The 17,365-nt window shown below is 36.2% G+C and overlaps 2 protein-coding genes and 1 long non-coding RNA gene across 6 annotated transcripts in view; 2 read left to right on the forward strand and 1 right to left on the reverse strand.

The window, feature by feature from the left end:
- LOC126916446 (uncharacterized) overlaps nucleotides 1-17,365 on the forward strand; it is a 106,879-nt gene that overhangs the window by 43,270 nt on the left and 46,244 nt on the right. The window lies entirely within an intron of this gene.
- LOC126916433 (A disintegrin and metalloproteinase with thrombospondin motifs 3-like) overlaps nucleotides 1-17,365 on the forward strand; it is a 110,971-nt gene that overhangs the window by 35,238 nt on the left and 58,368 nt on the right. The window lies entirely within an intron of this gene.
- The window catches only part of LOC126916461 (uncharacterized), a 29,101-nt gene continuing 27,930 nt past the window's right edge, over nucleotides 16,195-17,365 (reverse strand). Inside the window, exon 6 of the long non-coding RNA XR_007710591.1 lies at nucleotides 16,195-16,702. This is a non-coding gene — a long non-coding RNA (uncharacterized LOC126916461). The remainder of the gene's footprint in view (nucleotides 16,703-17,365) is intronic.

Here is a 17,365-nt window from a genome sequence, read left to right on the forward strand (position 1 = left end):
TACAAGGGGACTAAACACAAATAAACTAAAAATAACACCCAACCTCGAGCTCAGCTCCGATCATACACCCATAATAATTGAATACAGAAACAAACCAATTCACTATAGCAAACCAGAAACACTATGCAATAAAACCACCAAATGGCAAACTTTCAAAGAAATAATAGAAAGCAAAATAAACTGCAACATCCCGTTAAAAACTCCTGAACACATAGAACAGGCAGTAGCAACATTGACAGCAACTATTCAAGAAGCAGCAAGGACAACCACTATACCCGAATCAACCAGCAGACAAACAATAACAATCCCGCAAGAAATACTCGACAAAATCAAAGAAAAAAGAAAAGCAAAAGCAAAATGGCAAAAATACAGAATCCGAGAAAACAAAAAACACTTAAACAAACTTGCAAAGGAAATAAAAAACAAAATAAAGGAGCACAACGATAACGAATTCGCAAAGTTCATAGGGACACTCTCCACACACGAGAACACCAACTATTTACTATGGAAAGCCACGAAAAAAATAAGGAAGCCAATAATACCCGTCCCGGCAATCAGAAAAGCAGATAACATATGGGCAAGAAGCAACGAAGAACAAGCTGAAGAATTCTCCAACCACCTCTGCAACACATTCACACCACACATTATCAACAACAGCAACCTCAAAAGTCATACGGAGGAGGATCCACAAACCACTATTACCACAACCGACAAGGAATACACCATACCTAAAACATCAGCACAAGAAATTAGAAACATAATTGATAAAACAAAAAACAACAAAGCGCCAGGAATCGACCTAACCAATGATAAAATCTTAAAAAACCTTCCGCCAAAAGCAATAAGACTAATGACAATAATATTCAATGCAATTCTAAGAATTCAATACTTCCCCAAACCATGAAAATTAGCAGAGATCAAAATGTTACATAAACCAGGCAAAGACCCGCATCAAACTGCATCTTACAGACCAATATCACTGCTTCCAGTATTTTCCAAAATACTGGAAAAAATAATATATTGCCGGATTAAAACAATAATAGAGACAAAAAAACTAATACCGGATCACCAATTTAGTTTCATGCATGTCAAATACCTAGGACTCCACTTAGATACACAACTCACATGGAAACTACACATCAAATCAATAGTAGAAAAAATACAGAAAACAAGGAGACAAATGCATTGGCTAACAAGCCGAAAATCCAAACTAAGCATAGAAAATAAAGTAAAAATATATAAAACGATCATAAAACCAATCTGGACGTACGGAATACGGAATTATGGGGGACGGCAGCAATGAGCCATATAAACAAAATAGAGGTAATACAGGCTAAAATCCTCAGAACAATAGTAAACGGACCTTGGTACGTCAGAAACGAAGATATACGGAGGGACCTGGGAATGCCAACGGTCAAGGAAGAAATTAGCAGATACTCCGAGAAATACAAATCAAGAATAGTAACACACCCAAACCGGCTAGCTGCGGAAACATACAAAACCATAAAAAGGAAGCACCCAGCAGACCTTATAAAGGACATAACCTAACAAACACGAGGATGGTACCCCGCTGGGGGTAGCCACCAACATGCTAATTTAACCGTTAAAAAATTCCACCAAATGTCCAAATTGGACAAATTGTGAATTTTAATAAATAAATTAAAAAAAAAAACTGTACGCGTTAACAAAATAGTTCCAACTTACTCGAAAATAGTTGCTTGATTCAAACAACTAACAAAATAGCTTCAAGTTATTTGAAAATACTTGCTCCACTCAACTGCACACATTAATAAAATAGTTTCAACTTACTTGAAAATAGTTGCTTGATTCAGGTAACTCGACCAATCTGAAACATCATAAAAACTTGGAAGTATATTTCAAGCAAAATTACAGGTTCACATTGGCAAAATGATTTTAACTTACTTGAAAATAGTTGCTTGATTCAGGTAACTTGACCAATCTGAAACATCATAAAAACTTGGAAGTATATTTCAAGCAAAATTACAGATTCACATTGGTAAAATAATAGGTTCATATTGACAAAATGGTTTCGAATTGCTTGAATTCAAATCGTTTGACGAAGCAACATGACTAATCTGAATAGTTTAATTGTCATCTTTATCCAAGACTCGCATAGTCAATCGAGCCATTCGGAAATCACATTGACCAACTCCAAAATTGAAAAGTAGAGAAAAGTAATTACAAGTATCGCAAGTGGTGGGACAATATGCGATAAAAGTGAAAAGATGAGCGTGGCGTTAAGCTCTAAGGAACTAGAGGTTTTGTGAGAATCAATCGTGTACTTGGACGATGAAATTGCGAAATTATGAGATTGTCCAAAGATGAAGTTGGTCAATTTGACTTTCGCCGTTCTCTTGATCCGTTCTCTTAGAACGTTCATAGAGCTCTGGGTCCTTTCGTTCTATAGGATTAATATAAATCTAGAAATTGTACAGCCCAACTTTAAGTCTATCGCTGCTTCGTTCGAACGACGCTACTTCGTCCTGTACAAATTTCGATTCCTCCGATGAAACGTGTATTCACAGCAAAGTACTTTTTTCTGTAATCTTATTATGGCTTGCGAAAGTGTTCGAATAATCTTGATCGTTCCGAGGTGACGCGTATCACACGAACAATAGAAAACTCGGAAAATACCGAAAGATCGGATGATACCGGCGTTCGTACGGTAAAAGCGTAAAATTGATTTCGATAACTTAACATCGTACGTGCGTTTCAGTTTAGTTGACTATTTGATCGATTAAAAGTTCAATTAATCTATTTACTTTGTTCGCGCGGTGCCGGCGTTAAAATTTCGAAAAAAAAAAAAAACGCGCAGTTTGGAGAAAGCTGGAAACACATCGTATAATACGAGACTCGGATAGCCGAAACTTCACTGAGCTGGCGGAAATTTTGCGTAGGATCGCGTATTATGCCAAACATTTTGAAATCCCGTTAACGCTGTAACGAGACACGACTATCGTGATTATGTTCGTTACATCAGTTGCGACTCTTCAATTTTTGCACTTTCGAGTCTGTCCCTATTTTAACGATAATAAAACATATTTGTAACGTTGGGAGAAGAGGTTTAATCAAGAAAATTGAAACGAAAATGTGCGATCCTTTTTCATTTTCTTCAAAACGAAGGTATTCTCTAACGTTGTAAGAACGTAATTGGGTCGACCCACGCATAACTCCAGCTGAAATGATCGAAAGGGCGTAGCAGGCTTTTTTTTTATTTGTTACAAGCGTACAGTTTTGTCAGGTTCAGCCAAATATTAGGTTGCCCCAAAAGTGTCTTTCCTCTACGAATATGTCTTTTACGACAATGCATCTTTATACAAACACGACAGCTAATCTGTCAAATGTCGTGGTCTTTACCTTAATAGAACAAAATGGAACGTACGTAGTTCGATAAAATAAAGGAAACATGAAACGTCGTGCGTCTATTATTTTCTTATAAAACGAAAGACTCTTTTGTTGTACAACCTGATATTTGAACTGTCGATAATTTTCGAGAAAGGTCCTGTAACTTCCATATACATTTTCCGATCCATTTCAAATTTTTCCAATACAATACTCGCGTCTCGTTACAGCGCCAGCGAAATTTCCAAATATCTCGCATGACACGCATCGCACATTCGTGAAAACATTCCGTGATAAACGTTGGAACGCTTTCTCAAGCCATTGGGTATATCGCACCGAATAATTTCGAAATTTCACTGGCGCTGTAACGAGACAAAACTATGGTGATTATTATTATTATACGTGCAAATTGTGGAACAGATTTGAAAATGTATCACACAAGTATCGGAAAAAAGATCATCGAATTATTGGAAAAACCAATTTTGTTCGCTACGTCGATAAGCCACGGTAAATAGCGAGATCGTTTTTTAGACTAATAGTGCGTTTAAAACTACTGTTCATACCGTGTGCTAATTTTTCACTAATACTAAATAAACTACGTTCGCAAGTAAATGTCCAGAATAACGTAATTTCCATCTGCATCGTCGGTTTCGTTTCAAATTTCACTGTTATAATTCTCGCAGCGATTCCTGTCTCGTTACAGCGTTAACAAACTTTCGGAAAGTGTCGCGTAATGCGCATTTGGAAAAAATTTTCCGTTGCGAACGTTGGAATAGCAGCGCGAGCCACCGCGCAAACAGCGGGAAACAATTTTTCCTTGGGAAACTTGGAAGCTCGTGTCATCGTTTAGAACACGTACCTGCGTTGTGTTTTATCGATGTTCGGTACTTTGAAGTCTAAGTATAAACCTTGCTTGCACGGTGCAACTAATCCGTGACAAATCGAGCAAAGTAGAGGCTGCATTTCATCGAATCAAGGAACGTTTGACGTGTACACCGTGACATATAGAAACTTGTACATCTCTGAAAGCCAACGCTTTGATGTTTAACGATGAATGCTCAATTCTCAGAAACGATGCTGTCGTTGAAATTAAGCTAGTCGTTTCTGCCGGTGTACGCGGAATTTCCTTTCTATGGGCTCTCGCGTACAAACGTGTTTATGTTCATTTACGCCGTCTTTCTAAACGAGAGGTCTAATCAGTTTGTAGAGCCGATTTATCGGTTTCTGTGCGTACAGCTGCGTTACCGTTCGTCGAACGAATCATGCAAACCAGACAATTGCCCGATTTTAAGACGCGACGCGATAAACGCGAACAACTGGTTCAGTGGGACGACGATAATATCGATCAGAACGTTCTACGTAAAATTAGTTAGAAACGATCCGCCTGTTACGATCGAACTTGGGCTATTGGCATCGATTGTGGTAGTTACACTTGGCTAGCAAGTGTAATTAGAAGAATACGAATCCTTGGCAAATTAACGAATAGTTTCTTTCGAAATTTACTCTTAACCGAAGCGTTTATCTTTTATACGATATCATACACAGCAACTGGAGAACCCGGAGAAGCGTTACCACTGCGAGAATTACGCTCAGCTAATAAACGCAAACGAACGAGAGACAAATATTCTGATAAGTTCGGCAAGCAAATGTTATCTCGTTTCTAGAAATAATTGTTAATAAGGAATATGCTAACAAGGAATTTGCTAATAACCGTAAGGTTGTATTAAGCGTACGGTTTATGCTAAATATAAATTGCACGAATGCGACGACAGTTCGTAACAAATTGAGTTCGATAACGACAATGTTAATTGTTTATCGTCTGTGCAACGCTATGAGGCGTTTCTTCTCGAAAAATTGCAAGTGCCGAAACGACGGTAATTAACGCCATATTATTATAAAATAAATTCTAGGTAGTTTTAACGCGAAAGATTTAGACTGTTTGAATAAATTCTCGTTCGTAAGTATTTGCGCGAATGCTGGTCTCGTGCGAAACGTGATAATTAAAATTGCGGATTTTTAGCATACGCAATACACGCAAGAAGATATAAAATTGCACAAATATTTGAGATATAATTGTAGATGAAACTTTCAGCCTGAGATCCAATCGAACCGGTAGCCTTTTTAAAACCGATCTCTACTTTCAAATCAACTTTAAATTTCAGCCTGTTTTTATGAGAAAATTCTCAAACTAATATGATGCTCCTCGGAGAGCTCTTCTCTGCCTTCTCTTTCGCTCTCCACTCGTCTCCCCCTAGAGAACAGCGTAATAGGACTACGTGTGCTCGTAGTCGGAGACAAAATTGGCGCTCAGGTGATATTCTACGGGAGCTTATTTTTCTAGACGACTCGTAACCCTGGCAAGTGTCAGTCTTTAATCTCTTAACGTACAATTTTGCTCCGCCTAACCGGTCAAAGACGCGCAATTTCTTCCTCGATCTACGTTCGCGATCTAAAGACGCTCGATTATACGCACACAGAGACGCACGAAGATACTCGAAGACTCTTAGAAACTTTTCACTTTTCCTATATTACACGAAATATTTAGAAACTTCATTAACAGCACGACGAGCCACGATTATACGTGATTGTGAAATTTCTAAAATTTCTAATTTCTCTGCAAAACCGTATCCAGAAGTTACATAAAATATTCGTCGCGCAAACACGATGAAAATATTTGAGCAGTCAATTATTCGCTGTGTTAAGCCACGATATTTAGCGAAACGATCTTTATCACCAGTTGTAATGTTTAAGACTACTTCTATTCATGCTGCATACTAATTTTTCGCTAAATGTATATTTGCCATAAATGTTACAATTACAAGACATCATAACTGTTACAAGAGAAGTTTGTAAAGTTGCGATATGAAGGTTGATGTTTTTAATTAAAAAATTTTTGATCGCGAATAACCGTTAAAACGGATTAAAGTTTTTTTGATTGCCGGTAATCGTTATCGACGAGAGAAATTTCAGTTTGGTTACCAATAACCAACATAAATGACCGGATTTTTAAAATATTTTTTTTTTTTTTTTTTTTTTTTTTTTTTTTTTTTGTTACGAGTAACTGTTATCCGTGGCGAGAAAATTTTATTTTGGTTATCGATGACCATTATTGATGGCAAAAATTTGCTCTACATTGTCAATTATCACTGGCTGTATTATCAATCGTTATTAACGTCACAGATAATTATTGGGTTGGAAACTAGGTGATTGCGAATTTTGTCAATATCATCTAATGACAAAACCCGCAATCACCTAGTTAACAAGCCAATAGTACGTGTGTTCGCAGTTATTCATAAAACTTGTGTATTTTATCGAGCAAACAAAAAGATATGAAAATATATGAAACGAATAGGATGAAAGATATCGCAGTAGAATATTTTTATTAACAGTTGCACCGTGATATCTTTTATCTTATGCTTTGTTTCGTACATTTTCGTATCTTTTTCTTTGCTTAATAAAACGTATCAGTTTTATAATTAGGCTTCTTTACGTTGTCAGTGAAAACCGATTATCAGCAATGTCAATAAATATCGACGATAGTCGAATGTGACTAGAAAATATTTTTTTCATCGATATTGCTTGGCGATAATCGAAAATCAATTTCGCCATCGATAATGGTTATCGGTAATCAAAGCAAAATTCGGTTTTCCTTGATAATGGTCACTGTTCGATAACCGAACAAAAATTCAGGTCACTTCCATTGATTACTGTTTCAAATTAAATTCCCATGATCTAAAATTATTATCGAGCGACCGAGGAACAAATCGAATCGTTCGTAATGATTATTCGTAATCAGAATTATTAACGATTAAAATTCTTGAATCGTATCGCTTTTGGAGAAATTGAAAACTGGCTTTCGTTTAAATAAAAACTAGTTTCTACCCAATGATTTTCCTGCCAAAAAATATTTAACGTAGTTGTTATTTTGGAGCTTCGCTTGTAACTTCCACGTAAATTCCCAGATTGATTTCTAATTTTCCTATTGTAATATAACAATTAATACGATATAATATAATAATCTTTTATTTGGGTATGGTCGTTGTCACAAGATCACCGGCGATCTATCGGTTTCGTGATTTCTTGCGTCTCCGACGTGACACTGGCAACCTCTTTTACCATGGCTCCGGTATACACACGTTCCACAGTGGTGGATGACCCATGGTCAAGTAGACTTTCTTAATTAATCAAGGTTTTCCCCGATATTACAATATTACAGCAACGATAGTTCCAATGCAGTTGATACACGTCCGGCAGTGAAAAATGACGAGGATACAACAACAACAACGTTCGAAAAAGTTTGAACCGCAAGGCGGGTAATGCTTCGAGAATTCCTCTTTAAACGAAGAACTTCGATGCAGTCGAACGTTCTCAAGTTAAAATTACGCCAACTATGTTCGAGTAGTGCGCTTTCCAGCTTTATGCTGTTTTTAGGTTCTGAAGAGAAAAATGATTTAAGTATTTCGGGTGGAAATTCTGCGAGTAGAACGAGACTTTTAGTTCTTGCTTTTCCAGCAGTTGTCGTTTTAATAATTTTAACCTTCTTAATACAACCTGCATGCGATAGTTTCATAGTTGAAACATTTATTCCCTGACACAGCACTTAAAAATGATATATATACGGTTTTCATTATCAGATTCGAATACGCGCGTATTGAATTTAGTTAAAATTTTAATTGAATATAAAATACATTATCGCTTGTTTCATTGGATAATGTAACGAATTTCTCGTAATAATATAGGAATTTCATCAAAACGAGTAAATCAACACGTTGATTGACGAAGTTTGAACTACCTGTTGAAAAGTTTAACAATAATGTATTAAATATGTATCTGTTCATCAATCATCACGAATCAGCCAAATAATAATTGGAAATAAATTTCATTGATATTTCATTCCGTTAATAATTAATATGATATTGCCTATAAAAGCGAACATACTTTTTTATTAATACATGCTTGTAAATTAATTTCAATGATATTTTGTTTCGTTGATAACGAAGAAGAAAACATAGCTGATTATTAATACAAATTAGACAATGAGACAAAACTTCCGACAACGTACGTTGGAAATAAGATTTCACTGGAAATCGGGTATTTCGGGTGGAAATTCTGCGAGTAGAACGAGAGTTTTAGTTCTTGCTTTTCCCCATGTTCCCCAATTCAAATTTTCAAAAATTCAAATTTTCAAATTTTTAAAAATTCAAAAATTCAAATTTTTAAAAATTTGAAAATTTGAAAATTTGAATTTTTAAAAATTTAGAAATTTGAATTTTTGATTTTTTGAAAATTTGAAAATTTGAATTTTTGAAAATTTGAATTTTTAAAAATTCAAGTTTTCAAGAAACAATAATTGAGACAATAATAGAGACAATAATAGTAACAATAATAGAAACAATAAATTTGCAGTTATTTCTTATTGGGTGATCTCCTGATTAATTTTACAGGGGGTGCTAACAAGCAGACTGACGAACGAGGGTAACATTCCCTTTTGAACGCTTCTGCGAATTTTCCGTTGCCTTTGCCAGCTTTCTGTCCGATTATACAAAATCTATCAAACGAGAATTTATCAATAAACCGCAGATTGTCGTACAAATTAATATAATTGTATATATTAATATAATTGTAAATATTATTGACGGAACGGAGCTTAAATAAAGTACTTTGCCTCTGATAATTCACATATTTTCGCCGTGCTACGCACAAATTTTCTAACAAACGTATAAATATTAGCGGCATACTTGAAAACCACAAATACGATAAGTTCGTGTTTGTTCATTCGATGACCTTCGTGTCGCTTGTTGATTACAAAGAAATATTTTGATAAATAAGACATAATCGATAAATAATAATTATAAAAATAAAGGAATAAGTAAATCTAGAATATTTTGCAAAGGAACAGTAATACTGGAGCAACTCTTCTGTTGGTCCAACTTAATAAACTTGATTGCAGAAGATAAAATTCTCGATCGTTGATCAAAGCAAAGTCGAAGATGCAAAGACACCTCTCTACACGCTGGAAGCATAAAACTTCACAAGATAAAATAAAAGATCGAAATCGTAAATTTGAAGGGATAAAGTCGCTGTTCCGATGTAAGCGAGATATCATTAACTTTCACTCTCACCTACGAATGGTCATAAATGTCTCAAAGCGTACAGAAGACACCAGGGAGAAACGATATAGCATCGATAAAACTTTTATTATTAAAAAAAAATTACCACATTCCAAGTTTTTATTTGGGGACTTTGAAACGCTCCCTGCAACCTTTAACGCCCCCCCCCCCTATATCTTCTTCTTTTTATACCTCGGAAGCAGTTTCACAAGTTTTCTGCCCTTTTCATTATTTTAGACCTAATAAGAAGATATTTTTAAGGTGAAAAAGACAGTACGTTTATCATCGATGTCAGTCCGCTTAGATTCTATGGTAAATTCATACAGAATATCTTAATCAGTTAATTGTCTTTGACGAGTATACTCGTCGTGCGTAAAAAATAGTTAAAACTTGCTGTTTTCAATTGCGATAAATTTCGGCAATAAAGTTGAAAAATAAAAAAGTCGTTTCGTTACAACTTAACGCTAGAACTACCGATAGTTAACACGAAGCTATTTCTACTAAAACCAGCGAAAATGACTGGTCTTTAAAAAATACGTAACAATGGAATATTTTTATATTTAGTGATTTATTACTTTCTTACAGAAGGAATTCCATGTTATGTAGTGCATTTTTGGGATTATTAATCCATCTGGGACCATCATCCCTGAACTAGGATTGATACACTTATAATAGGATTGATACACTTCCTGATAAATGTTATCATTATATCGAATGACACGCAATAAACATTTTAAGAACGCGTGGCAAGTTGTACAAAACGAGGAAACTGGTTAATTGGGATTCAGATTGTGGGAAACAGATTGTGGGACCCTTTTACCCTTTTACACCTTGACAAGTACCGGGTATTTTAACTGATATTGGTATAGGTAGCCTTGATACATTATTTTGAGTTTGAATACATAAAAAACAAAACAAGATTCGTTATATTATTCTTTTAGTTATCGTTGCAAAAGTCATTAAATCATTGCGGAAAAGAATATAACATGAAGTGGGAATTTTAAAATAAAATTGTAAAACCAGTCAATTTCACTAGTTATTCTGGTTTAGTTTATTTGACAACTTAATTCCATACTACACAGTTGCACATACCCTGTGTTTGAATATACTCGTCATCGCTTTTTAGGAAAACGTTTTCCAAACAGGTGGCAACAGTCGACTGGCCAAGTAGATTATTAGCAGCTTCGTCAAGAAAGTTTCTAATTTTATGAAGGAAACGTAAAATGTAGAAATTGGTAATTTTAAACACGAAAAAAAATGTAAAGATTGTATAGCTTCATTGTAGGTTCTCAGTCGCTATCTCCCTTTCAGAACATTTTAGAAATCATCTACAAGATCATATTGACCATTAATTCTCAATCTTTTCGTCCCCTTCGTGTCTCTTATGTCAGATGGAAGGGAGTGTAGGAAGGGAATGTCAACGATAATTTACCTTCTACCCTTGGTGAACAACTTTCAGATAGAAATGGCGGAACCTTCAAGATATATCGAATGATATTTATTAAGCCGTCCCATTAGAGTGAACGAGAACGGAATGTAGCATTAACTTGGTACATAAAATCCCACCCCACTTTGTCTCCAGCATATTGCTTGTACGGTTCTGCAACCATGTAACATTTGCCCCTAATGCGATACAAGTATGAGAAGAGCTTCGGTATGTTGCAGCCTAAGTATCGTGAATTACGAGCGCAATAAAAATGTTAATGCTACAACAAGGAAAACAACGTTCCGATTTGTTTAATTCTTTTAATTCGAATCACGAAAAAAGCACATGTTCATTCAAAATGATAGTAATCCGTGTTATGAAAGAAGCAAGGACGAGCATATAAATTGATTTGAATTTTTCAAAATATTTGTTCAGATGGCGAATCGAAGAGATGAAAGGCGAATCGAAAGTTGAAAGATTTCGGAATAAATTATTTTTTTAACGTTCTGTACGTGTGCGAATCTTCGAAAGATGTTCCAATTTCCGTTGCTCTAAACCCAGATAAAGAAAGCTTGAAAAATAAACCTCTACCTTGTTCATCGCAAAAACTCAAGTCGTTTGATCTGACCTTACGAAGAAATTATTCAATTGCGAAGGATGTTGCGATAGTATTGCCGTTCACTGTACATGACCATTCTATGGCAAATCGATCATTCTTTCGCGTCGCGATGTCAGGGATTCTTTTTTTTCCAACTTGCCAACTCGAGAAAGCGAAAAAACTTTCGACAGATCTAACTCACGAAGATGGAAGAGATCGATTTACGTAAATGGAAAGATGCGTAGCTATCTTTAAATAAATAAAAAACTTACATATTATTTAAACGAAAAAGGTCGTTTCAACAAAGATCCATTTTGAGATCAAAACAAAGATCCAAAATTTCTCCCTATCGCGCTCTCTTTTCTCTCATCTTTACACACTCATTGTGTAATATCATGGTCATATAGCAGTTTCAACAATGTTTCGACCATGTAACGAGCTATCCTAATCACATCGAACTACCACGGAAAATGCAGTCGAACAAGCAGACTAACGCCAATGATTCATAGACTCGTGGCAAACGAAAATTAATCGCTGCGAGTCTTTTTCCTGTCGTTGCTATATACTATGTATGTATGTATGTATGTATGCATGTATGTATGTATGTATGTATATATGTACGTACATTTATATATGTAGCTTGCTCCGGACATACAGACTAACAGATAATAACCGAAGAGAAATATCCAGGCTGTGTCACACGACAAAAGCCACTAGCATGATTTAGGATGCCACCAGTGATAAAGGATATGCATCTATTATTTATAGTGATAAAAATTCTATTACTTTCTTCTCACAGTACTGTGTCTAACTAGACTGTGAATATTTATTGCGCGCTCATATTTCCACGAAAATAATTAAGAGAGACACTTGAACCGGAAGTTGCCGTTATTTGTTAAATATTATATTAGATCGTGGCAAAAGTTTCTTTCGTTCTATAAGGAAATCATAGACGCGCAACAGTTTTCTGTTTTCTATTATTTTATCGAATTACGTACGATCCATTTTGTCCTATTAAGATGAAGATCGCATTGTTTGACTGAATTTTCGTGTTTGTATAAAGATGCGTTGTCGTAAAAGATATGTTTGTAAAACAAAGACGATTAGGGGACAACCTGCTGGTGTTACAAGCAACAAGTACTCTACTTTAGATATTTTATACGTTTACGTATACGACATCCGATACGTTTTTACACGTTATGAGCACGTTGTATCCATTTCTGCATGATTTCAGATTTCTCTTGAACGTATAAAACGACCACGATATACATATTCCAACGAAAATAAATAAAAACGCGCTTCATTAACCAGGCACACGTCAACGCGTAAATTCAACAAATTGTGGAACTTTGAAATTGCACGCAGACAATACGTGGATGCGTATGGCGCAATTTCTATTTTCTGCCACAATTCACCCTCGGAGAGTGAAATCTACCTCTGACAATTTCCCGCTATTGCTGTAACATTGACGGATACTTTTATCGAACGATAGGCGCTGATCGAAAGATGTAACTCTCGTCCGAAAAGTTTCTTTCTATGTATACTTGTGGCTTGAAAGCTATAACGGAAAATCGGAAAGTAGGCCGATTCTCGGAGGTGAATTTCATCCCCTTAGAGCAACTTTGGACAGCGAAAGAATGTGCTGTACGCGTCTCGGAAATTTCATAATCTTTCGAAACTTGTCTTGTAAGTAGAAAATTTGCTTATATCTGTTTTGAATATTTTATACGCTTCTGCATTATTTCGTACACTCTGTGTACTCGTTTTCGAATTTCTCATAAACGCAGAGAAAACGTACGCGACGACTGTTCTATGCATCTCGTTTTTTGAAAATGAACGATAATCGCAAGAACTTGTAACGTTGAAGAACGAGCCACTGACTGTCGTCGTTGATCTTTCAGATCATCCTCGCTTTTATTTAATTACAGCTAAGTGGAAAACATCGGTAGCGAACACAACGTCGTCGATATCCCGTACAATACGTCGTGTTACGATATTACGGTGAACATCATTTGTCAGCATCGGTTTCCCGTTGCCTTCGGCTTGCGATCTGATCTTTACAATTCTTGCGAATACGCCTTTCAACGACGCTTTAAACTCGTGGCCGTTTTCCAGGACAACGCACACCGCGCCCGATAGAAATATCGAAAGCGAAAGCTTTCTCTTGTTGGCGGATAAATGCCCGTGAAAGCTCCGGATCGATAAGGGACACGGTATGTTAAATTCTTTTTCTTCGAAACAGGTCTGATGCAGCTTTCGATATCTCGGAGAAGCGATTCACGCGATAATCGTTTCCCTTTGCGACGATTCTGTGAAAAGCTTCACACGCTTTTCCGCTACACACGACAGATCGTCACTCTTTCTATCGAATAATCCAAGCCGAATCCAACTTCGACAAGACCAATTCCGCAAAATTCCTGTCTCTCGCTATTCCTCGTGTAGAAGATTTACTAAGTTGAAATTTCACAGATCGTAGCTGCTAAGCTACTCGTAAGTTACTCGCAAATCCTTTCGTAACTTGTATCTCGTCCTTGCATCGTGTTTCTGCATATTCTTCCCAATAAATTCTAATTAAACCGCGGATCCATATTTTGGAGAATGTAAAAAGGTAGAATCTCGGTTGAAAATTGCCTTACCAACCAATTGCTGTAGAAAACGCTACTTTATATATTTTATATATTTTTTCGTGTTCCATTTCGAATTTCCTATGAATGGAATTCAAGAATCCTAGGAATGGAATAAATGGAGTATTAAAATCTTTCCGTTTAATTGCAAGGTGGTCACAAAGCGGAAACGTCAATGAAAATATTCTTGTCGCGCTTTTTCTCCTCTGCGATCTTCCGAGACGTTAAGAAAATCGAAATTGTAGGATTTTAAAAACGAACGTAAGACTTTGACGTTATTGAGAAAAATATTTTGACGTGAAACGATATCGCGATAAAGCCCGCTTAAGCTCGGTATTATCTTCGACGTAGAATAAACTTTTGCCCTTTTTTTAACTCGTCCAAGTTGCCTTAAGTTGTTTTAGCTGTCATCCTGCGCTACTTTCACTATCACTAAAAATTTCTCTCAGAAATTCCAACGAGAAGCAAAATTAAATAAATCTGCGTGCATAGTAATTGCGTTTTGTTATCACGACAAGAATCGCGTTAGTAGGAACGTAGTTTCAGCTTTTTTATTCGCCGCCAAAACGTTCATTTTTGATACTGTCAGTTTCGTTTGGATAGAAAAAGGGAAAAAAGAAAGGGAGATAATTCGGACGTCTTACTCGGCAACTTTGCCTTCTTAATTAGCAGCGAGTCAACGACTTGTACGAAATTCTCCACATTAGTCGGCGGCAGCTAATCGCGACAAATGGCGTGCAACGATGTGCAACTTGTCGTACAGCTGCGAAAAAAGCTATTCAGCTCGTTCGAGCAGGTTCAGTAATTTTAACGGCATAAGACATGTCCAACGTTTCGTGGAAAATTTTATCTGCGCTCTGTTTTTCTTTTATCGTTTTATTTCCGTGACTTGGAGATCACTTCCAGGCTGAGCAAAGGGAATATTTTAATACCAGATCAAAAAGGGAAACAGCCTATCAAATCGAACGATGGAAGGTTTTTTAAAATAGATGACAAATCTGCCAAGTTCTGGGTCCCGTTAAGGTCCCGTTAACTAACTTACAACTGCGTGATAACTAGATCGCTGGTGTTCACTCGTAAATTCATTCGTACCTTCATCGAAGCGATAAAAAATATTTTTTAATAAAATTTCGGGTCGATGGAATTACGAATTTCCATAAAAATATGCGAGCCAAATTAAAATTTGTTTCGTCCACTATCGATATTGCCACATCTACAATGTGTTTTCCGCTTCTCACGTTTCGCGTATATTTTTTTTTTCTTTTTTTTTTCAAGCTACGCGAATTTCCATAAATATATAAACATCGGCAGTCTAATTGAAAGCCTGAAACCCTCGAATCGATGTATTTCGTTCGAAAATCAATTAAAGCGATGTTTTTCGATAATTCGAGAAATTAGTTAACAACGAATTCGATTTGATATGTTTTCATTGGACGCGTTCGCTTTAATTGCCCTTTCATCGAACGCTTTGCCTCGGTCCCCTGTCTTAAACATTTCCTCGGAGGATGAACTTCTTAACGGACTTGATGAACGGTGTGGACTTAACGAAAGTAATTTTTTATACTCGCGGAATGATCTTTTTCAGAGAATCTTAACGATGGTCGAGCTGATAGAAGGAGCAATGCATGTCTTTTAAACGTCTTCGTTTAAATCATTACGAGGTATTCGAATGAGTTGTAATCGACCATAAGCGTATCGTAATTGAATTATTAATTATTTATTAGAACAAACGATAATTAATATATATTTCTCGATGATACGTTTCTACGTGATATATCTCTTTTTCGTGAAAATTATCTCCTGAATTTTCCACCGTTTTGTACACCATGGTAAATATGTTCGTGAAATAGCTTTCACGATAAAAGTCTCTCGTACCTGCACGATAATAAAACTGTTTTTATTAAATCTCTTTCATTGTTTTCGAACAGAAAATCTATTCTCTGTTGTTTCTTATACGACGCGAAATACGTTCTACGACAGTGCGTTACCGTATAAAGGTTAAACTGTGTACCGTAAAAGGTCAGGCTACAAATGTTGAGAAAATTGTTTTGAAAATAATGGAAAACGTCAAGATAAAATCAGCATTTCTATCGGTTTAATATCTTTGCATGGAATACAAATTTTATTAATTTTAAAACAATTGACGTTATTTTCAGCAAGTTATTCGGTAAAAAATTCAATCGATATTTCACAAACTGGTTGTTCAACGGATATTCCTTTCTCCGTGGTTGCACAGAATACACATTATTTCTTCATTTTTTTTTTTTTTCCTTATCGAACCTCTGAATTCGTATCACAGTTGCGCATAAATATGCACGACGTAAAATTGCGTTAGACGCTTAATTTGCAATTCTTTCGAAGAATAAAAACACGCGAGTAATCTCTGCAGTAAATTAATAAATTTACTTGAAGGGTACTTGCGCGAAGAAAACATTGTAAATTGCAAAATTGAATAATTTTGATGTTTTACCGGAGAACGTTCTACGTACCGATAAAAATACCGTATTATGAAATTTAACTGTGATTTCACTTACCGAATAAGCTACCACTAACACTGGAAGATTGTGTCGCAACGTCGTTTCTGTAAAAAAAGAATATAAATTTCAATAAACATTGGTCGATCGTTTCTTAGCTTTCGTCTATGCCATCGATCTCGACGAATAGACTTTCCTTTGCAAGTAACAGCCGACACACACACACGCCTCTCTACCCGTACGCTTCCCTCGTTCGTGAATCTGGAATATGTTAAGGCTGAACTACATCAAGTTTTCTCCTGCTGGCGAAAAAACTTGTTTCTTGGCACTCGAGGTGATTTCTACGAGAACTCTTAGCTTGGTACGTTAAGAGCTGTACAGGCTACGCCGCCAAACTATACGTCGCTTGATAACTCGAATCACTTTGAATCGCAAACAACTGCAACAACACGAGCCAGAGAAGCGTTAATGGATTGCCGATCCCCGAACCCAGTGCCAAAACGCACTCTACGCGCACTGTTTTTACTCTGCTCAAACCGAGGAGGAAAAAAAAAAAAAAAAGAAATAAAGGCACCTCATCCTCGTTGATCGATAGAATCGTTCTGTTTTGTGTCTGTTGGGGTAAACGAAGTAGTACAAGGTACGTTCCATCACGTTGCGAAACTCGTTCGCACATCGAAGGTAAATGAAGATACGTTTGAAGGAATGAATCCAATTAATTCCGCGAATTGGATGTGAATTCGAACAAAGCCAATAGGAAGCTGCGTCGA

The sequence above is a fragment of the Bombus affinis genome, chromosome 5, assembly GCF_024516045.1.
Source record: "Bombus affinis isolate iyBomAffi1 chromosome 5, iyBomAffi1.2, whole genome shotgun sequence".
Lineage (NCBI taxonomy): Eukaryota > Metazoa > Arthropoda > Insecta > Hymenoptera > Apidae > Bombus > Bombus affinis.